The following is a 24528-nucleotide window of genomic DNA, read 5'->3' as shown; positions in this document are numbered from 1 at the left end:
TTATCTGGTGACTTCCTCGTGGAAACGAATTCTCCTCGGAGTATTTCGCAAGATTACATCCAAGACCTCGTTACCGTGGTATAAATAGAGCCTTCCTGCTGGCGTGGATTCAGTTTAACAGCCGCGTAGAGTGGCGGCCGCGACGGGTCCAAACAATCTTCAGTCTGTCACGTGTGCTGACCTGGATGCTTATTCAGATCATTGGCGCCGGGTTGTTGCTTTCATCGGTTGCGCCAGGGCTGTACCTATTTCCTCTTCCTTTCGTTCTTCAGCATCAACTGTATGAGAGATAGTAGAAGTTTTCCTAGCTTAGCACACTTAGTTTACTGCTACAAGAGTTTTGTGTATTTTGCTTTAGGAATCGCGGTAGGTTGAAATGCGCTACACTGTTACATTTAATTTTTGCAAGCTACCATATATTGTAGCTTAATCGTTCACATTGTTGAACATTTTTTAGTCTATGCAATTTGTCTCGGTTTAATCATTGTAAAAAATTTGGTAGAAACGGGGGTCGCCAATGGCCATCCCGGCCATCCCGGATCTGTTAAGAGGTGGAAAGTTGACAAAAACTGTCAACTTGATACCCAATTTCGGGAAATCTGCAGCTTGGATGAAAATTTTGCCTATAATCGTGATGGATGGATTTGATATTCGAGTGACAGAAATTTGATCCCGATCGCTTAATCTCTGTCATGTGATGTAAATGACTGGGTCCCAATAGATTAGGTTAGGATTAGAGTGGATTAGCTCTTTCCCGAATAATTTCACCGAAATTGAGACGGAGTCTAACAAAAATTATTTCACGATTATGTTCACAATAGAAGAAACTTTGTAATCTGTCTTGCAATGAAATAGCAACAACTGCGAAATTTCAGATTAGTTGACTGTCTATGTATTCGATGCTTTGGGTTGATGGTAAAACAGTCGCAAAAGGATTTGAGCGTACGGCCCTTTGTTTTTGAAAGACGATGTTCTCGGTTGCATCGGTTCTTTATGTTTTAAATCCTTTTGTTACAATTTCCAGGCGCAAAATTCTAAGAATGCGTAGGAGTGCTATAATAAATGAAACAAATCAATCAAATGATAAATAATAAATCGATGAAAATAAATTGTAAAAGTCAAACATTAAAAAAAGACATGATATTAACATTAATGGAATGTATAAAGTACATTAACCTAAAACATCGAATGCACGCACAGCCAACTAATTCGAGATTTTACAGTTCTTGTCGTCTCTTTGTTAAACCTAACCTCAATCCAAATTCGATCTAATACAATGTCTGACTATATCGAATTCCAATCAAGTCTCACTTATTTCCATCAATACCAACGACATTGCCAGTCTCGTGGTTTCAGTTGAAACCTCGTCTGCCGCCACACCAATAAATTGATAAACAAAATCAATACTGTAAATCACGAATGCGTTGCTGCTCCACCAGCAGCAATGAAATTCCAAAGTGTCGTGATGTAACCTGAATTCTTTATAAGGACGCGTAGTATTAGCCTATCGTGAAACCAGCATTCGATGTTTATTGCTTTCGATATTAGAAAATTCATTGGGTCGCTTGAGGCCATAGATTTGCAACGAGAGCCAGGCTGGATCATAATTTTGCCGACTGGCGAGCATGTTTCCATGGTGTGCTACAAAGTGGAAGGCTGAAAATCTAGGAACGATTTTAGGAACGTTACATTCATAATTGAGGACTCGTTCCGAGGATCTCGAGCGACATAATACGTTGGATGAGATACGAATCACAGCTTATACAGGGTGTTTCAAACTTCATCTTTAAAAATCAATTAGGTGTAGAAAGAAATTGCATGAATGGTGTGAAATGATAGATGTATCCACGTTAATGTTGCACACTTTTATACATTGCGTTCATTCAAATGGAAATTTCCATTTGCAAATGGCACATGTAATCTCGCTGCTTTCATATCAGTCTTTTTTCGTTTTTGGAAAATACGAAAATACCTTGAACATTAAGTGTAATTTTTATATAACTTATTCGTCTAATTGCTAATAGTATTTTTTAGATCAGTTTCTAACATTTAAATTTGTATTACATTGACATTAAAATTTGTAGAACGCCCGGTATAATCTTCTCTATTCTATTCAATTTAATCCTTTATTTCTTACGAAAGGTGCCAGAATCTAGTAAAATATAATCTTCTTTTGAAGATCAAATCCCTCTGTATATTGAATTTTTCTAAAAGTACAATTTCTCTCAGTCTTGTGAATCGCCCTGTACACGAAAACTTATTCGTCAAATTGCCGAATGAATGACGTGGATTAGCCAGAAAATCTATCTGGAAATTCATTTTCTTGCCATCTGCAACCAAATACACGGTCGTTGGTTTCAACCAAATTGCAAGCCACGTGACCAAGATTAATCTCCACTCGAGCGAAACATTTACAAGATCGCAAGCAATTTAGTCGTATCGCAACTTTCTCAAAATCGTTTTCCCCAGCGCTGGGTTGCTTCCCTTCTAATTATTCCACGGGAAACAGCGGCGCGTGTATACGAAATTAACGAAAACGTTATCAACTACATTACCTACAGTAGGTAACAAGACTCGATGTAAATACCATTCAAAGTTATTATTATAAAGTTCTCTTCGATCAAATGGATCGTAGAACGTTGCAGAAAGTTAAAGCAGATACATGCAACGCAGGGACGTATGTATGATAAATAAAGATCTCCTGAGATCTCTTATTGTCTTTCAGAACTTTGCAGACATATTAGGGTCTTTTAAAGTCTCTCGTAGCCATTAGGGGACATCTTGGAGCATTTTATTACCATTTGAGGTCTCTCGGAGAACCTTCAGACCTGTTGGAACTTCTCAGCATCGTTCGTGACAACTTTTAGAGTCTCTTGGACTCTATTAATCTCATTCGAAATCCCTGAAATCCTAGAGCACTCGGTTCCGGAACTAGTGAAAACGACCAATCCGTGTTCATTGAACGATGCACGTAAAATCGAAGGTACAGTGTCAGGCAATTTTTATTGCTCATCCCGATGTAATTTCATTCAAATCGGATCCGCTGAAGCGTTTTACCAACCATACGGATGTCGTTATTATTCCGGACGTTGGCTAATGGAATTTCATGGAACGTAGAGTTCCATGTAAATCGATTCCCTTTTTGGATCCTGGCAAACTTTCGAAATTGGACATCCAGACATAGTCTCTCAACTATGTCTAACTCTCGAACAATAGAGGACATTTAATTTCCAGGTAAAATTCTGCATTCCTCTGCGATGTTTTGTTTGTCCGAGGAATTCAATAAAATCCTCTGACGACAAATCTCTAACGAAAGTTACGTTTGAAATTAGCCAGTCGTCGGAATTCTAGAAAAAGCGCGTTTTAATCCCACGAATGGTCCAACAGCAAATTCACGTCTCGTGGTCGGTAACCCCTGACATTTTGGTAATTGTTTCATAGATCTCTAAGCAAAGTAAGTAAATCGGTAGAATGTGGGAAGTGGAGTGAAAGAAAAGCAGACGCAGTAGGTCAAGAAGCGAAGCCGCAAGTCAGGGGATCACCGAGTGAACTGATTCCTGGTAGCTAAGGGTAGCCACTTGAGGAAGCTTCGAGTATACCTTTGAGTAGACCAAGTGGACCAAGTAGACCAGCGGAGTTTGCAAGTAGAACAACGTAGAATAGATATAAATTTACATATCAGGACATCATTAACCTGTTAATTGGCTGATCACTTGACCAGACACTTCTGTCAGAAGTTCTTGCTCCACTGTTGAAAGAGCAACGAGGAGAGACTCGTTCATATTATTTCACACTAACCGTTGTATAACAAGGTATTTCTAATAGAAATTTCTAACAGAACTTGTTATTGTGAAGACCTGCTCTCAACAGAATCTCAGTGCTCGCCTCTTTTGAAGCAGACGTTTAAGCAAAGGCCACAATGTAAGCTTCGAGAAACGTATAACAAGGTTTTTCTAAAAGGAGTCCACTTTCTCAACGAGAAGGCTGCAGCCAAGTCTTTAGACGGTTTTTCACTGACGACAGAAAGTCTAAATGCCACAATTATTGGGAAATGTGTTACAAAATCCAAATCACCTAATGTAGCCCATAAACCACACTTTTCAGCTATGCAGCCAAGAATGATACGTTAATAAACTCAATATATATTATTCATTAACGGTTAAGATCAGACAATGAAACAAATTGCTAGCCATCCTAGCTAGCCTACGAGAAATCTATTTCCAAGAACCAATACAGATACCAACAGCACTCAACAACACGTGTCCGAAAACACCATCCGAAGCTACGTATCTGATGATCTGCAAACTCCAAGTCCAATAGACACCAACCATCAGAACAATGCCTACCCTGCAATTCCTTGTTGCCTGTTAAGGCACGAAATCGCGTTACACGCTCCTCTAATCCCGTCTAAACTGAGCCATAACACGAACAGGTAGCGCGCGCGCGTCACAGTCAGACAGAGACAGAGTATGTACTTCCTGAAAGCTGGCACCGACTTGGGTTCACGGGTGCCAAGGTCGGGCCGATCGTAACTCTCCAATGAGAGAGAAAGAGCCAAGTACAAAAGACGGAGCATCGTTCGTTGTCCTCCGTCAAGGCCCTCTCCCTCTTGCATCCGCAGGTCGTCGACTGTGTCCAGGTGTAACCCGGAAGGTTAACGGGCTCGTGCAGCAAAGGTCGGTGCAGGTTATATTTAATAAAGGAGTCTGGTTGCCACGGTAACTGCGAGGTGAACGAGCGCGGTATTGATTCAGCCCACCTGAATTCAGGTCAACCCCTGACTCCAACACCTTGTGGCCGTGTTACATCGACGGAGAGGCACCGGTCCGTTTCCGTTGCGTTCCCCCAAGCCTACCACCGTTGGATCTCTCCCCCGACCTTCGACCAGTCCCCTGCTCCTCGCCCCTTGCCACGTTCCTATCAATTCCAAGCGCGAGACACGCGACCGCTATGCATTATGGATGTAGTCCATCTTGATAGGAGAGCCGAGGGACTTACGATTGCCTGCCTGCTTAGCTAGGCCCCCTGTTTGCTCCTGGATCCTCGTGCTAGCAGCTCTTTCACGCGGCCGTACGAAGGCAGACGTGTCGTGGCTGGTATATGCGATACGTATCTGATGATAGGACACGAGACAGAGGGGAGAAGACGATTAGGCGAGGGGATGCTGGCAGGTCTGATTGCTTATGTTTGATAGACGACGCAATTGCAAAGATACGCGCGTGTATCGGGAGAGAACGTACCACACACAAGCGAGTGCAGAAGTACTGTATCAGGCAAACGTCTGGCCTGTGGATATACCTTGCTATCGTGGCTTTTGACTGAAGATAGGGAGGGCCTTGGCACTCGGTAGGGCCATTGATATAGGTCTCCTTCAGTGGTGAGAATCTGGTTTACGTAATAGCACAGCTAGACAGAAAGGGAATGGAATATATTAGGTTGTCCGGAAAGTTTCTTTCGTTTCATAAGGATGACAATAGGCGAACGACAATTTCTGTTTTATATTATTTTATTGAATTAGGTATCTATTCTATTAATAATTAATTAACATTTATATATATATTTTTTTAATTTTTTAGTTAATTAATAATTAATCTAATTCTATTATTACGTCTACTATTTCCTTATAAAATGAAAGAAACTTTTCGGACAACCTGGTAGATCGGATACCTTCTGGAAACATCTCGATATCATCGTATGAGAGAAGACTCTGTCTAATCGCCTGGACTGAGATAAGAATCGGGTGTCGATTAAGGATGCGAGATGAGCGTTTGCTGGTAGCTTTTTTTAGCTTCGCAGGTATTCTTGCTTCACCTGTTTCATTTGACTTTCTTAGGCTGGGTTTTAGCACTTGGTCTCCGCAGGCTGTTTGGAGTGACTCTTTCTCCTTTCCAGGCAATTGCGCTGCAAGTGGAGCTTCTTTGGTACCAGGCAATTTCTTTGGCCTCAGCTCTTTCACGTGGACTCATGTGGTGTTTGATGTTTGATATATGTTTCAGTCTGTATCACCTGTGGAAGAGAATTTTCAGAGAAATTTCCACGAGTTTTCCGTTGTTTTTATCAATTTGTTCCACTTGGTTTTTCCTCTTTCGGGGCAATTACTGTGCAAGTGGAATACACAATGTAAAGTTTAATTAAACTCTTCAAGTTCCAGTAATTAAATTTGTTAAAATTAACTATATAATAATTTCAGTAATGTAACTTTTTATTATATTATTCGAGGGCTGTGTGTAAATTGTATGTAAAATGTAATGTCGCGTCTCGTTACATGAATCGCCCTGTATAAAATAACGACACGGTGATAGCGAAAGAAACATACGCCAGGAAACCTCCAAATCTCATCGTTATTTCCACTTCTGATTCAATAATCGAACGATTCAAAGTCGAACGTGTCTTGATCGCGATAAGAGACGCGAAGAGGGCGGTAAAAGTGTTCAGCGACTCGACCACGATAAGCGTAGCTCACTGACAGCAATTAAAGCGAATTCATTCGCTGGAACACATTCGTCCAGATGTTTTTTCCCGATCGATTTCATCCGCTTTGGCAAGTCCATCGGTTCGTAGAATATATTATGGAATTATTGGAGCGTTCGAAAAGTTCAGTAGAGTATCGTGGGACCGCAATTAAATGAATTAATGTAGACCGGTTTCAAAATCTGTACATGCTTGAATAATTCCTGTCCGTGAAGCTGGCCATTATTCTGGCAGAATTTTTTTCTCTTTTTCTTTTCAATAAGAAAAAGAAAATAATGTGGTTAACGTGGATTTGTATCGCTGGAATACTACGTGCCCTCGAAAAATATGTGTATTCACCATAATGAATGGTAAAGGCGAGGTATTTCATGTGGGATAAAAACGACAATTTTAAGGTCTCTCAAGACGTCTCCATAGAGGATCTACGTTACGTAAGAAAGTTCAATGTGAAAAGGATTTGGTGCAATAGAGATTTTAGTATTTTCTCAATGTACAATTGAAGACGTCTTGTGTAAATATGAGAAATCTCTATATCTCGGAGAAGATACAGTAAAGTAGTAAAAATAATAGAAATAATGTGGAGAATAGGAAGAAAAATAAAGAAAGAAGGAGAGTGGAAGGATGAAAGGGAGAGAGGAGGAAGAAAATAAAAAGAAGAGATGGGAAGAAACATTAATGCTGGGAAGAGAAAAAAGTTATGAAGAATAAAACGGGTAGAAACCCTTAGTGAATACTTAAGTTTGTTCTTGCTCATTTCAGAGTCGAATATCATGTAACACCATCCCCTCGTCCGTAACTCATGCTGCAACTTAACCCATCATAATCAAACTTGGACTTTCTTACATCTCTCTTTTTTTCTTCTACTTTTATTGAAAGAAAATATCGGCCGTTTTACTTAAATTACATCTATATTACGATAAAAACGTCGATAAGTAGCCGGGAATTGTTTTACATTTTTATCTTGCAGGAAAATCTAGAACAGTAAAAAAAAAAAAAGAAGAAAAAATAGGCCGAACATAAAAGATCCAGATTGCCTGTGAAAGAATGCGAAAAATGATGTCTGCGATACGTTGAAAACACTTACGACATACCGCAACAATAAAACGAACGATACTGTTTGTAAAAACGATAAAAAGAAGAATTCCACGAAATCTGCGAACTCTTTCGAAACGGTAAACAACGAAGCCAAACGTAGCGGGGCCATTAGGCAGATAATAAAATTTAGGATGGCTTCTAAAAATGAAAACGTAGGCAGAAGCCGTGGCGAGGTTTCAGCTTACATGGAAACTCGATTAAACGACAGGACGAAATAACGTCGTTAAATAATGCCATTATGGTCAGCCATGGTCCGCTGATAAATCGATCGATCTGTAACGATAATTGATAGGGCGTAGCGTACAATCTTATTAGAATTACGGATTCCCGGCAGAAACTTCGTTTTCCGACGTTCTAATCGGGAATTTGAATGCCTCGTTGCTCGTGTTGCATCGTATAATACGAAACATTGGTATGACTTGTAGAAGATTCGATTCATAGGTCAGAGGGAAAGTTGTCTTAAACGTAATTAAAACCTGACCTGATTACTATTGAAGTAGAATCAGAGACACCTAGAAATCAACTGCGAATCTAATGTAAACCTAACCTCAAATATTGGTTTGACAACTAAGTGATTACGGATTTTGTCAATACCACCTAATGACAACACCAGCAATCACTTAGTTGCCAAGACAACAAATCCTAACCTATATAATCGAAACATAATGCAAAAGAAAGCGAAATGTAATCTAAACTGAAATGACTTGTAATTCAAATGTAATTTAAACATAACCGTGTCAGGTTTCGTGAAATTCGTATAAAATTGATCGTGCGCGCTATTAATTCGATTTAGCGAAGCAAATTACGGACGAAGCAACGAAAATCTGATTCTGAATTACAATAATAGTTATAGCGGGTTTGGAGCAGATATATCACTGGATCGGTCGTTTAAACAGAAATTAGTTTTAGATGAGGTAAGTTAAATTAGGTTAAACCAGATTGATGTAGATTATTTGCAGGTTAGGATTCAGTTTAGATCACACTTTCGGTCCATTTGGCACGAGTTAGTATTAACTTGTGTTTCGTCTCAATGCGGTTCTGCCCGCTTCCGAGTGGATATTCTTAGAGTTAGGTTAGGTTCGAAGTGTTTAAACTGCTAACCGTTTAGCTAGCTTCTGTTTGGTTGATGTTAGGCCTGAAGATTGTTTCGTTTTCAGCGTGGATCATTGCCAACGAATATTCACCATGAATTCATCTCCCACGCAAATTCACTGAAACCGCGGTATCTTCGATAAACTGCCTTTTCAAAACATTATCCGATAGTCATTGATTTAATTCACGGCTGTATTGGCTATCGTGGCTAAACGTGATACCACAGCCCAAATTGGTCAGCCTTGATCGGTACGATATTCCCATGCACTTGGCTAGATCGAATGGTATTCCAAAGCATCGTTTGCTCTCCCATTATCCAACATAATGTGTTACCGAACGAGACGCGTGTGTTTGTTTCTGCGAGCATCGCTTCAATCCCAGAGAATCGATCCAGGGATTCAAGAGTATGCTGAAACATATCGACACGGTGATACCTATCGAACGATGATTACACAGTATCGCAAATACTAATTTGTTAAGTGACATGGTTCTGATGGCGAGCTAACACGAACGAACAAGAGAGCAGGAGACTGAGTAAATTGTACGGAAGTTTCATGCCACTGTAATTACTTGCTCTATCCTCGCCAGCAGCTACATTAATGGAGCCCCATTAAGCTTTATAATAATGCACAGTTTAAATAGACGGTTGACCTTTTCCTGGCTCACTTTGCTCGAGGATGTGTCCAACAGTAGGGAATTGCTGCTTTCGAATCTTTGATAAAACCTGCCGGTATCGGTAAACCAATTTTGCCAATCATGTTCACTTGAAAGTTTTAGGAAAAATTACAGTAATCTGGGTCGAGGTATCTTGCAAATGAAGTTGCTTGTCCATTTGAATTAGATATGAAAATTTCGAACGAGCGGAAGCAGAACTTTGGCGTTGAAGGTATTGAGAATTTAATAAAACTCGGACGGAAGAAAGGAGAATGAAAAATATACTGGAAAGAAGATAATGCAATGAGTTTTTCGATAGTTACTTTATTAGAACTCTTTCTTATTCAAATTGCTGGAATATGCAAAATGTTCAGGATATTTTCAACTAAATTTTGTCTACAGAGTGATCTCCTCCTGTCACATCCTGTACAGGATTTCTAGCATCGCAACAAAATCAGACCATCTAGTCCTGAAACAGTACAAGTATCAAATCCAGGTTAAGCAATATAAAATAAACCCAGTAAAACGTCTGTAATTCGAACCATCGGTTGATACACTCGAATTCTACGAAGCTGACAGCACTTGACCTAAAGGATTGCACTCGAACGTTGAAACTGAACTGCTTGAACGTTCGAGGATCCTCTCATCCGACTGTCCCTGTTCTCCACATCAATTTCACAACGATCTTTTCTAGATCAGCAGCATCCAAAAATATCGCTATACGACTCTTCGCTCCCTCCATGGGAATTACTCTTCCATGATGGTTATGAGAGATTTAGTGCGACGAGACCAGAATATAGGGCAATCCAGTAGTCAGTTTAATTAAACAAAGCAGTATACCAGCATAGAATAGGCTAATTGATGCTGTTCTTGCACATTTCATATTACACGATGTAGTCCAGTTTCAGCTTATGTCAAATGCTACTGGAAGTGCAATGTCTCAGTCGCAAAGGGTGCCAGATTCCAGGCGTGGGTGTGATTCGATTGGGCCAAAGTAGACGAAGTCCGGCCGAAGGACGAATCGCCTACTTTTCCGGGTGCATCGCTGGGCCAATGGGAATTTCGTCATTCCTTCTATAATTACAGTCGCCTTCTTGACGCCAGATATCAAGGATGAGACTCGAGAGATTTCGGCTAAAATTATCGGGGCAATTACCACGCGCTCTAGCCAAGCCTCTAGGAAACCAAGAGACCGAGAACTCCTGGAGAGTCGAGGCCTTGGGCTGTAATCCACGGAAGTTGGACCTTCCGCGTGTAATCTAGCCAAGTTACGCTTTTCTTTATCTGTGGCGATCCAACTACGTCAGAAGTTTAATCCTTCGTAGACATTGCTGACAGGAAGCCTCGCCTTTATCGCCTGGCAGCTAATACATCTTCTGCTTCTCTCTCTATCGTACGAAATATACCTAATCTTAGGAACCTCTAGGGTTATTGACAGGTTATTTCTAGGATTTAGCGTGTTTGACTTTTTCCTAACCCCAGATTGGTTATAGGATAATCCGTTCAGTGGCCAGGCCAATAGCATTTGGCATAAACTGAATTGGACTTTGTTCTATAACTGTATTATTTATAACTGATTTATTTTTTCTGAGATTGCCTCATATTGTGGCCTTGTTTGACCTAACCTGTATCCTCTGCAGTATAATCTGATAAATCCGATGTTATTATCAGAAGTATGTAATATATGAAATCTTCAGGTTTATCGAGTGGTTCTCTGTTTGCCTCTGTTCATCAGTGGTTTAGTTCTTTTCCGAGTCTAGATTGAGGTTAGGTTAATTTATCTAGTGGTAGGCTTAATAATATTCGACATGGACTGAATTGGATTCCCTTGTGTAGTATGGAAACTGATTCAAACAACGTACATTCTGATGTTTAATTAGGCTAACTGGCTTGCCAAATTTAGTTCTGATCTCTTCTAGCCTAACCTTTGGTGTCTTCTAATCCATCTGATAGAATCCTGTCGAAACTCCTGTCAGAGTTACATCTGATTTGAGGAACTTATTTCAAGCTTATTGACAGATTTATTTTCGGGCTCCCTGGTGCTAGATTGATTTTGGATTAATCTCTAATAAATAATCCCTAGGAAAACCAAGAGTATTCGTCAGGGACTAAACTGGACTGGATTGTGTAATATGAAAAGTGGGAAAATTGCATCATCGACACAGATCTATCTTAATGTACTATTTTGTTTGACTAAGCTGACTAGGTTGCCCCATATCTTGGCCTCGTTTACCCTAATTTATATTCTTTGCTATCTTATGATCAGTTGGATAGAATTTGGTTCTGTCATCAAAACTAGATCTGACCCTTTCAAGCTTTCTGGTTTTTAACTCTTCTTTGGATTTATCAACTCCTAGCTTGAACTGAACTATGTATCCATTAATAAACCTCATTAGACGTGACGCGAATTTATTTAAAGTCCATTTTAAATTGTAAAAGTTGGAAGAGCTGATCTGTCTTCATATACGCTTTGTCTGACCTAATTTCTCATGATTGATCTGATAAACTTTTATTACTGTACTATCGCAAACTTATTATACTTCTATGTATTTAATTCTTCTCTGGTGCAAAATTAATCCATTGTTTCATATAAAAATTCAAAAACAAATGAATGAATTACACCAATGATAATGACTTATCTTTGGATACTGCATTATTTGTAGTCTGGTTTCACATTTTCCAATCTCACGATCGATTCAGTGAACTTTAACAGAGTTTGATCCTGTGCCTGAATCCAGGACTTTTCAATTCTATTTCCTGGTCCTGCTGCTTCGTCCAACGATTCTTAATTTTTCGTTGAGCTAAGTCTGATCCTGGATTAAACCTCCTAGTGGTAAATCCCACGGTGCTCGCCTAATCAACTCTGTCTGCCTCGACTGAAACAGTCGAAACTGCAAACTGGCTAGAGAATCGGACTAACAACTCCATTATCCTTTATCTGTTTCGCGTTCTACCTGACAAATTGAATCCTTTGTTGTCCTCTGTGTCCTCCACCCTCGCGCAATTGTTTCATATCTTTGCGAGGTCCTAGCGACCTGTAAAACTACTGAACGACTTTTAATGCCGTCTTAATGCACGTGCTATTGACCTCGTCTCATCCCCAATTTCACTGATCCCACAGGATGATTCGCAATTTAGGGTGAACGTTGAAAGAAATCCTTTGATCCCGATGAGAATTGGGACGCAGAGTAATCGAGGCTATGCTGCATGTATTTTGGATACAGCTAAATCTCTGATCGTCACTCGTTACGTGTCCTCGATGATTTTTCATCAGTGACGCACTTGTCTGAGTTAAATGGCGCGATTTAAAGCGCCATTTATATGAAATCGTGTGGGTAACGTTTTGATTAACGTTTTGTTTAACAGGTTCTATGTCAGTTCAGTCAACCGTTGCACAGCTGCCATAAACGATTCATGGCCACTGGTGCCTCGCTCGACGATTAGCGAAATTTTGGCTGCGGATCAACTGTCGCGCGACTGTTGCACTTCCTGACCATGGGACGTTTGCATTCCCCCAAGTTGTTGTCACTGCACGTGCACCGAAAATAGATTACAGCTCTGACTTTATGTAGCAAGGAACTTTGAAAAACTCGTGACTGGTCGCGTAGCTTAGATTTTCGAGTACGTGGATCAGGTCTACCTTTCAAGGTCATCTTATCTTCAGATTTATGGAAGAATAGGTCGCCTTATCGATCAACTTGCCAGGGATATTTTTTAATTCCTGACCTAACAGCCAGGACATACGACTCTAGCTACATTTGCAACAAAATCATCTGAAACCAGAGAAGACCAGGCTTTCAAGACTCAAGTAAAGGAAGCTTCTTGGGATATTCTTTATCGTCGAACATTCTCTGAGTACAACAAGCTGAAAAAAATCGAAGACAAAGCTTTGCCGGTGGCGTTAACAGGTTTCATGTGTCCGCGCGATAATTCACAGCGCCATGGAAAGTCGGAGATCGAGGGAGATCGGGTTCGGATTACTTGATCCCGGCCACATTAATCGACCAGTCATCCATCATATTTCACTGTTGATCCACGTAAGCCACGCGTCACCACACATCCCTTGGAAATGATCGCTCCATGGTCCACGTATCTCGGAGATACGTTACACGGTTGTAATTCCTCACGATATCCGAGCAGACGGGACGAACTGCGATACAATAAATCGTCCTGGCTGCGTTGCTGCTTCCCTGTGTCCCAAAAATGCATCCCAGTTCGGCTCAAATTGCACAATTTTTCAGGCAATTTTTCAACCGGTTGCAGACAGTTGGTTTTTTCACTTCCTTTCTATGTTAAATTAAAGTTGGAGACTTTATTGCAGTTGAAGAGCTTTTTTAGAAAATGGAGTTATAAATTCTATTAAATACATGCGTAACTGACACTTGATCAAACACGATCAAACACGATCAAACTCTGTTTCTTCCAAAACGAAATTTGATCTTGAAAAAAAGAAACGTTCTTCCATATTGCCACAATTTTAATGTGAAGCATATGAAGAAAATTCTTGATCTTCTTCATGGCCATTAAATACATGCGTAGCTTGATCAAACACGATCAAACATGATCAAACTCTGTTTTCTCCAAAACAAAATTTGGTCTTGAAAAGAGGAAACGTTCTTCCATATTGCTACAATTTTAATGTGAAGCATATGAAGAAAATTCTTGGCCTTCTTCGTGGCCATTAAATACATGCATAGCTTGATCAAACACGATCAAACACGATCAAACTCTGTTTCTTCCAAAACAAAATTTGGTCTTGAAAAGAGGAAACGTTCTTCCATATTGCTACAATTTTAATGTGAAGCATATGAAGAAAATTCTTGATCTTCTTCGTGGCCATTAAATACATGCGTAGCTTGATCAAACACGATCAAACATGATCAAACTCTGTTTCCTCCAAGATGAAATTTGGTCTTGAAAGGGGAAAACGTTCTTCGATATTGCTACAATTTTAATGTGAAGCATATGAACAAATTTCTTGGCCTTCTTCATAGCCATTAAGTACATGCGTAGCTGACACTTGACCAAACACGATCGAACACGATCAAACTCTGTTTCCTCCAAGACGAAATTTGGTCTTGAAAGGGGAAAACGTTCTTCGATATTGTCACAATTTTAATATGATGCATATGAAGAAATTTCTTAGCCTTATTCATGGCCATTAAGTACATACGTAGCTGACACTTGATTAAACACGATCAAACATGAGCAAACTCTGTTTCCTCCAAAACAAAATTTGGTCTTGAAAAGAGGAAACGTTCTTCCATGTTGCTACAATTTTAATGTGAAGCATATGAAGAAAATTCTTGATCTTCTTCGTGGCCATTAAATACATGCATAGCTTGATCAAACACGATCAAACACGATCAAACTCTGTCTCTTCCAAAACGAAATTTGATCTTGAAAAAAAGAAACGTTTTTCGATATTGCCACAATTTTAATGTGAAGCATATGAAGAAATTTCTTATCCTTCTTCATGGCCATTAAATATATGCGTAGCTTGATCAAACACGATCAAACATGATCAAACTCTGTTTCCTCCAAAACGAAATTTGGTCTTTGAAAGAGGAAACGTTCTTCCATATTGCCACAATTTTAATGCGAAGCATATGAAGAAATTTCTTAGCCTCCTTCGTGGCCATATATGAGCCACGGTATTTATCCATTGAAAACGCGTTTAAATATAATCGAATATAAGCCCCGGTCTTGATTGGCGTGACAGGGGTACGATAAACGTGAAATTCAGGAAACTTGAGACGACGTCTCGCGTTTATCATCTTCGTTATTCGCTACGAGCATAATTAACGGTTCTTTGGAATTCGATAGTCGACCCCCCGCGGGCTAACGCCTCCCGCTCTTTCAATTAACCCTGTCACGTCAATTTTCATGCGACGGGGCGATCGATATCGCCTCTGGCGAGGCAAATAAGCTTGACGTCTATTTGCCAGGGATTAGGAATTACCCTCGTTAAGGTGTTCAATAGTTAAGAACCTGCTCGTCTTTTGCTGCCTTGGATCCGAACCTTCGACACGCTCGTTCCTATAAACCCAGCATTTTTTCCTTTTTCTTTCCTTTTTTTTTTTTTTTTTTTTTCATTGTACCACAAGAATTTTTAAACTGTTCACTCAAAGACACCATCTTCCTTCTCTTAGATCGTCAAAGAAAAATGATAATATCTCTGTGAATGCTGCGTCTTGGTGTGCCTGAGAATCTCAACAATCGCTCTATACGTGCCATGAGATGAAAAATGATTGCAAATCGCCGCTATACACACGTATTTTGAATGATTTAATTCCAAGTAATATTTCTTAACGTGATTGAACGAATTACAAATTATAGCAAACGGTTAAATGCAAAAGAATCCGCAGCCTAAATATTGGTCGAGTACGTGAGTCCAGTTTTGACGAAGAACATAGTTGCAGCTGTTGAAAAGTAGCTCATTTTGATGACAACGTGTGTGTTAGATATGTAAAATCTTATTGCATTTCGTCGACTGTTTGCTGTACTTAACTATGTTCTGTGTAGTCTGACAAGTAGAATTAGATCGGTAGAATGAGACAGCCAGTGTTCAGACCAGTGGAATAGGCCGGTGGTCTGACCCGAAGTAGAGTAAGACAGACAGTGATCGGATTAGTGTCACTTATCCGAAGTCTAAAAACTTTCTTCCTGATTTCTTGCTGTTCCTTGTCTCGGATCAATAAAATTTTCTAACTGCTGAGAATTACAGCGTGACAAACCATTTGATAGGAAACGATGTAATTTATCTTTCTCGTGATCCCTTGTTGGCGCAGAATTGGGTGTAAAGGGATGACCTTGAGATATAGACGAAAGCCCGTGAGCTTTTATTATTCGTCGATTGTGTTGAATGAAATTTAACGTAAATATATAACAAATAATAAATTTACAGGGATAAATATATAAATAGGGGAACGTTTATTTATTAGATATTAATTTTTTTATGTAAGAAATTTTATTTCTTTTTTAATAGTATAGCATACTATTTTTACAATGTAGGATTCAATCATTTATCTACAATTCCATAATTCAGAATTTGCAAACATATTGGCTTGGCAATTAAGTAATTGGGGATTTTGTCAGTACCACCTAATGGCAAAAATCGCAAATATTTAGTATTATTATTATCTGCATTATTTTATTTATAGTATATTATTATTATTATTATATTATTATATAATTGTTATGTTATATTATATTATTATATTATATTTATAATATTCTTATCTTGACAAATTTATTATTGTTATTCGACCTAATTTAGTTTATAATTATTGCTTAAAGATAAAATAAAAATTCGAAAGCCATTCTATTGGGTTGGCAACTAAGTGATTGTGGATTTTGTCAGTACCACCTAATGGCAAAAATCGCAAATATTTAGTATTATTATTATCTGCATTATTTTATTTATAGTATATTATTATTATTATTATATTATTATATAATTGTTATATTATATTATATTATTTAGTATTATTATTATCTGCATTATTTTATTTATAGTATATTATTATTGTTATTATATTATTATATAATTGTTATATTATAATATATTATTTAGTATTATTATTATCTGCATTATTTTATTTATAGTATATTATTATTGTTATATTATTATTATATAATTATTATATTATATTATATTTATAATATTCTTATCTTGACAAATTTATTATTGTTATTCGACCTAATTTAGTTTATAATTATTGCTTAAAGATAAAATAAAAATTCGAAAGCCATTCTATTGGGCTGGCAATTAGGTGATTGTGGATTTTGTCAGTACCACCTAATGGCACCACCTAAATTAGGTCGAATAACAATAATAAATTTGTCAAGATAAGAATATTATAAATATAATGTAATATAATAATTATATAATAATAATATAATAATAATTATAATTTACTATAAATAAAATAATGCAGATAATAATAATACTAAATAATAATTGGAAATAAAACGTTGAAGATAAAAAAAGTGAAATAGAAAACCGAGAGTTGAAAGTGGAGGAAGAGTAAAAGCTGTGACGGGAAGAGTGGACAGATTATCGATCAGGCTTACAGCTAATTATTTTACGATTGACCTGATGGCTCTATATTCATCGGTCATCCATGACAATTCACTGCGTGCCTCGTATGCCTCGAACGCAGCTGTATCGATTGCCTGCTCATTGGAATTGACACGTACGTGAATAATTGAAGGTGTCAAATAGCAAACTAACTAGAGACGTAGTCCTATTCGCAATTAGAAACCTGTTATACCTAATCGATTATTCGAAATTCCAGTACAAAAGTTCGAACAAATGCAAAAATTTCCCCCTCGTATCAAATCTGATCTAATTGTAATTTTTAATAAAATTGATCGACACACGCGTATTGTGATCACTATAGTCGCGAGAAGAGAAAGTGAGATGGACAATAACGCGAGATAAGATCAGCCTAAAGTCATAGTCTTCATAGAAAAACACCATGTATCTTGTTTTTCAAAAAACTCCTATTTTCTTTTTTTTTTTTTTTTTATCTTTTTCTCTTGAAAGATATTTTTAAAAGACACCATAAGGATGACATTTCCTAAAACAGAAAAATATTCATCTCTGAGAAAAAGGAAGAAAAAAAAGGGTGAAACTGTCTGGTCATAAGCCAAAGTCATAGAACTAGAAAATACTAGACATTCTTCTACATCCTCGTTTGTGCCTCGTTTCCAGCGACTTAACACTAAACCTATCGACACTTAGTGTACATTCCTACAGTGTGCAATCAAATGACCGGTGACTAAAAAGGTAATAGTTTTTTGTATTAACTTAGATAATGGTTAATTTATAACTGAATGTATATAAAATAACGAACTTGGAGAAAATTTCGTGCAAATTTACTTTTGCTTAATTTCAATTATAAACTTAAATAAAATTACACTTTTATTTATATGCAGATATATCTCATTCATCTTCGCTGCACTTTTTACGAATTATCTTATCATCAAATTTTCTAACCTTTGCAATATTCTACTTCACAAGTTTGTTGTAGCAATGAATCTGTACTTGTTGGTAGTTTCATTGTATGGTTTTTTCCCTGCGATTTTTTATACAACAGTAACATATGCACCAGGTTTATAACAATTTTGTGAATTCTCTATACGAAACGGTAGAACGTCAATGAGAGGAACAGACAAATAATGAATTCTCCTCTTTGTCTTTCAAGCGCATTCGCACTAATTTTTCTCTAATTATACTAATTCATCCGACCGTCGGAGTCAACAAGTTTCAGGAGAATGGTTCTACAAATGGTGGAGTAATTTAATATTTTAGAGGGAAAAGCGTTTCAGGTTGACAGGGGGGACGCGGCTCAGGGTTGAAACACATTTTTCTACGAACGCGTAAAAATCGATCGGTAGAGGAACAGGAGGATTTGCATTGGTAAAACAAGCGACGGAGAACGAGCCTATTTACGTTGCTTCGTCCGTGTAATCGATTCCCGTTATCTGGAGGAACCCGGTGACACGGACGCGTGCACACGGTGCCGCGTGTACATCGATCGCAGAGACAGACGTATTCAAACAACGACCTTAATGAAAGCACTCGCCTGAACGAGAAGTCTCCACGAAACCGGCTCAGGTTACCGACAGGTAACCCTGGCAACTGGATCAGGAGAGCTTCTGCTATTTCTCTCTTCCTTCTTGTTTTTTCTTTTTTTTTTTTTTCTTTTTATTGATTTCTTGCAACGTTTAAGTGGATGAGGGAAAGAAATGTGTTTTTCGAAGAAATTCCTAGTAAATGAAATTTTCTTCTTTAACGTTGTTTTATAGGTTAGGAAGAGTATTTGTGAAATACTGGCTTCTGATATTTTAGGGTTCTGCGTTGTGACTTCCTAATGGAAATATAAAAAGGGACATTTTTTCATTTTGACAAGCTTCTGTCTGCGAAATTCTTTCTATCTTTGACGAAGGTGCAATAGAATGGAAATTTAACAACTTGCAACATTGCAACTTGTAACATTTTGGAAGCTGATGCCATTGTAGAGTTTAGGTTTTAGGAGTTAGGTTTAGGTTGTTTTGTAGGTTAGGAAGAGTATTTGTGAAATACTGGCTTGTGATATTTTAGGGTTCTGCGTTGTGACTTCCTAATGGAAATATAAAAAGGGACATTTTTTCATTTTGACAAGCTTCTGTGGGCGGAATTCTTTGTATCTTTAACGAAGGTGCAATAGAATGGAAATTTAACGACTTGCAACATTGCAATAAGCATAACCTTAGCAACTGGCTTTTGGGAGCTGATACCATTGTAGAGTTTAGGTTTTAGATTAGGTTTAAGTTGGTTTGTAGGTTAGGAGTATTTGGGAAATACTGGCTTATGATATTTTAGGGTTCTGCGTTGTGACATCCTAACGGAAATATAAAAAGGGAAATTTTTTCATTTTGACAAGCTCCTGTGGGCGGAATTCTTTGTATCTTTGACGAAGGTGCAATAGAATGGAAATTTAACGACTTGCAACATTGCAATAAGCATAACCTTAACAACTGGCTTTTGTAGAGGTTAGGTTTTTATCAATTTGTTGTGATATTCTATAGAAGTAGATGTTCGTTAATTTTGAATTCCTTCTTGAGGATGAAAGTGGTTACGCTTTTTACGAAAATAGAATAGATAATAGAAATAGATAGCATTGCAATCGTTTTTTTGTCAGGCCAAATGTGACCTTAGGAATTGCCCAAGAGAAATTCTGAGTGTGTCTGTCTTTCTTCCTTCGCATGTAATAGTTTCTTGCAATATTTAAGCAGAATGGGAAAGGAAAGAGAAGAAATCTGTGGGAAAAGAAATTTGAGAAATTTCTTTGCGCTCTCGTGTTAAGCAAAAAATATTTATGGAATGGCATAGAGAGACTGACTGAAACGAGTCTCTGACACAGAACAGAAATTCTCCTTCATTTTTTATAACGCAGTATTCGCAAGAAACAGAAGAGAAAATTTAAATAATTTCTTCTGAGCGTTTCTTTATGATAAAAGAAAGCGATATGAAAAAAATTGAAAATTATAGCGGAATGGTATCTGGGAAACACGAGTTATGATTATTCATTAGGCAAACCAATCTTCATCTCACTGGTTTAGAAAGCATTCTTCCTTTCTTTTCCTGCAATGACTTCCTGCAATATTCAACACAACCAGAAAGCAGATTATTTCGGCGAGTCGCTGCTGAATTCCTTCTGGGAACCCTCTTGGCGATTGAGATTATTATGCAAATTGAAGTTTAAGGTGCTAAGAGATAAACTTTTAGTTCAAGTTCGAAATATAATTTTAATGCCAGGTACAAGGCACACAGTTGTTTGTTAACTCCTACAAAAAAAAAAAGTATATTTGTATAAATAAATATTAACCATTGTTTGATATATACCAGTAATAAACAAAGAAACCATCGTGGAATTATGAAAAATGATTTATACGTACACAATGATGATGCATGCAACACAATTGTTGATATCTCTTAATACCGAAGAATTAAAAATTGAGGATTAAAGCGATGTATTCTTTCGTACACGAAATGTCAGATACGCAAGAAATCTTCGTGGAAGAAAGAGAAGGACGCTTAAAAATGGTATTTGTCGTTTGAAACTTGCGACGAAAATAAGAAGCGAAAATCGAAGGAAACGTTTTTCAACACGGAATCAAGGAAGATGGCTGGTTGCTGTGTTCAGAGGTTCTTTAACGCGTCGCAAGTTTTCTGGGACAAATCGCCTCCGGGATGAGTCGAGGGTTCGCTAAGTTCTTTTCGTTTCCAGATGCGATCCACATAGCCGGCGTCTCGTATTCTCTGCAAAGCATGACGCAATCCGAATCAAATGTATGCAAACATTTTGAAAAATTGCTGCTAGGAATAATTTGTTTCTCTCTTACGTTGGTATTACTGAGCCGCTTATTAATCGTCACAGCGTACGACGTATTAATTTCTCGAATATTGTCGCCGAGGTTAGGGCACTTTAATTTTAATCTTACTCGAGGTTGAAGTTGAGCCGAATCCATGAAATTGTAGGAGAATGACTTCATTCGTTTTGAAACCTGATCGTCCTGGCATTGCCGCTACAAAGTGGTATCATTTCTAAATCAGTTGAACACGGTGATCCGAATGTGAATACGCTCGTTTATCACCTGTTTTTCATTAAACTTCAGATTTCAAATGCACGTTTAACATGAATTAATAATTTAAGTAGCCTGATCCAAACTTAAGACGAATCAATCATACATATACATAAAAGTACATAACCTAATTCAAAACCTAAGACGACAAACACATACGTACAAATACATGTGCGATTGGCTTTGTCATAGGTTTGAATTAGGTTATGTATTTCTACATACATATATTTGTATCTGCACGTACGATTAGATTCGTCTTACATTTGAATTAAATTACTGAAATTTTTACTTCGTGTTAAATGTGCATTTCATTAGATTCGTCTTAAGTTTCGATTAAATTACTTGGATTTGAAACTCTTCATTCTAACTTCCATCCTACGCGTGTTCGACACGATGAAATCCATTATTGGTTCTATTGATGGTTCTTCAGTGTACGTAATACAAAATTCAAAATATGATTGAGTATGGAAAAATATAGTAACCTAATTCAATCTTCTCCGCTCACTTACGTAGACGTGTATATGACTCAACTATAGTAACTTTTACTTTATTTATAGTAACATTTTCTTTTTTTTTAGTTTCTAACCTCGACTACTTCAGCCGACAAAATTGAGGACCAATGGTAGCTGTCGCGAGTTAATCAGGGAAAGTCGCAGCTTCGTCTGCAACGAGAAAAATATTAATACCTGATGGCGTGATTTCAAGCTGGCTTATTTCGTTACACCTGTGTGAAGTTTACCGTGTCACGGAATTAATCGAGCCACCCCTTTATTTTTAGAACACGTCCGCGTAATTGAATGTCAATTCCGTGCTCGTTAACTAGCCGTGTCGTTGGCAACACTGTTACGGGGAACGTCAGTGGTAATAATTGAGTTTTTCTCTAGGGATTTTTCTTTCCCGTGTGATTGTAATTTAAAACTTCTCCAACCTTGCAAACTCAAATAATAATGTAATTACAGATCCGCTGAAAAGCACAGACACGTGTCTCGCTATGACGAACATACGCGAAAATAAATTACTCTGTTTCATTTCAAGAATTCTATTTCATTCCTATAAAACATTATTTTACTGTTACAACCGATAATCGAATATATGTTGAAGGGAGAGACACGTGTCAAGCAGAATACACGAATTGGTTCATAGCACAAAGAATCAAAGATGTTTGCTGCTTTTTTCACTAATGAAATTCCGCTTCGCTTATCATAATTTCTCTCTTTGTGAATTATCTTACAATCTTCTTTAAGCGCCTTCGTTCCTTCAACGTGAAGCTCGATTTCTATGAAATTAAAATGGATGGATTGCTTGTTACACAACGAAACACAGACGGATAAAATTGATGTCGAATGAAAAAACTTAAGAGGATCAACGAGAGCCGATTTGCAACACAGTCGTTGGGTGGGACATAAAAGGGCGAGCATTAATAAAAAAAAAAAAAAAAAAACAATGAGAGCACATCATGCAATATGCGATATGTGAGATAACATGAGACACGTCAAAGCGAAGTGTTGTTCTCGAAATATTTCGCAGGTGCAGTTAAAACGAATGTAATGTCAGCAACGATATCGAAGATTTCGATATTAAAGTATCGAAATTCGATTGATATCTGCCACGATCGCAAGTCGGTGAAATGTTAAAATAGATTTTTAGGGAAACTGGACGTATACCACTTGTGTCGAATGTAATCGTTAGCTACGCAACGGATGTTTCAATTGCGTAATTGTACAATCTGACATAACCTAAAAATCGCCATCTATGATTCTATTTTCTACATAAAGTACAAAATATGACTAATTTTCAGCCATTTGATAATAGAATACTATAGCTGCTTCGTTTCCTAAATTAGCAGATATCTAAAAAATTCCAATTTGGTAATTCGTTTATAAATATCTGCTGTGTAAAAGTACGACGACGTCCGATGTTCCGTCAAGTCCGACAGAAAGATAAAAATTTCGATCGATTTTACGTCAGAGACAGGAAACTCTGCCAATTCCCTTGGCCAAGTTGCGTCTAAGTTACGTCGATGATTTGACCACGCGAAATGCGTATTTATTTTCGGATTTCGTGCATCATGAAACAGCCTGTATATCCGGCTAAAAGTGGCCGTCGTACGTCAACGAGCCACGCGATCATTGTACGCGTAAATATTTAGTCGATGCACGCGAAATGTCTTTTTTATTATCATAGATCCATGAAAATCGTTGTTTCTGGAATTCGAGAATTCTTCGAACACCATCCACTAACATCATGTAATAGCAAATTCTGCTAATGTGCCTCTAAACTTAGCTAACTCCAATACCAAATCCATCTTATCTACCAGTCATCAAACTTGACTACCATTAATCTTAAACCTTAGAAATTACCTATAATTATTATTCGTATGATATTCACTGCAAATACGCTTATCTTTAATGAGCTAAAAACATTGAATCCTAATACTAACCTGCTACTAACCTCAAATTTTGTGGTCGAACGTCTAGTACCTTCTATGCTATTAGCACTGTAACCTTGAAATCTCGTAGCTTTCTAATTCACCTAATATTCGCTGTAGATCCAACTAGCCCTGCTGATGATCCCGAAAATTCACCGAACCCTACTCTAAATCCCCTAAACTCACGTAGCCCATTAGTCTAATTGACGCTTAGTGCCATTATAGGCGATAACGTGCCGGTTGATGGATCTCGTTAATTTTTAATGAACCAGCCTCGCGTTAACGTACGATCAACACACTGACCATTATCGTTATAATTAACGAGCTGATCGATTTATCCCACGATCCTCTAATTGTTCTTCGTGGTCTACTATTTTTGAACAACTCTACCACGGTTGGCACGACGAAGGATTATTTCACTCAGAAACATATTTGAGCTTCTTACATAGCAAATTTGACAATTAGGCGGAACAAGAAGTAAGACAAATTGATATAAATGCGTGAGTAGACCCAATCCCTTTGACCTATGGAAAACTTAATTCTGTGAGAAATTCAAAATTGAATGTTAGGATACCGAAGCTTAGTTGAAAGAAATAATTCTACCAAACTATATCTCTGGCGCACAATGCATCCTTTGTGCCACATTTACTCAC

At 37.8% G+C, this 24528-nt stretch overlaps 1 protein-coding gene across 5 annotated transcripts in view; it reads left to right on the top strand.

Annotated features, from left to right (window-relative positions):
* The window catches only part of Stacl (SH3 and cysteine-rich domain-containing protein), an 83084-nt gene that overhangs the window by 34432 nt on the left and 24124 nt on the right, over positions 1–24528 (top strand). The gene's annotated exons all lie outside the window — the stretch shown is intronic.

The sequence above is a fragment of the Bombus fervidus genome, chromosome 15 (assembly GCF_041682495.2).
Source record: "Bombus fervidus isolate BK054 chromosome 15, iyBomFerv1, whole genome shotgun sequence".
NCBI classification, from domain to species: domain Eukaryota; kingdom Metazoa; phylum Arthropoda; class Insecta; order Hymenoptera; family Apidae; genus Bombus; species Bombus fervidus.
This window is presented reverse-complemented; position numbering and strand designations above follow the sequence as displayed.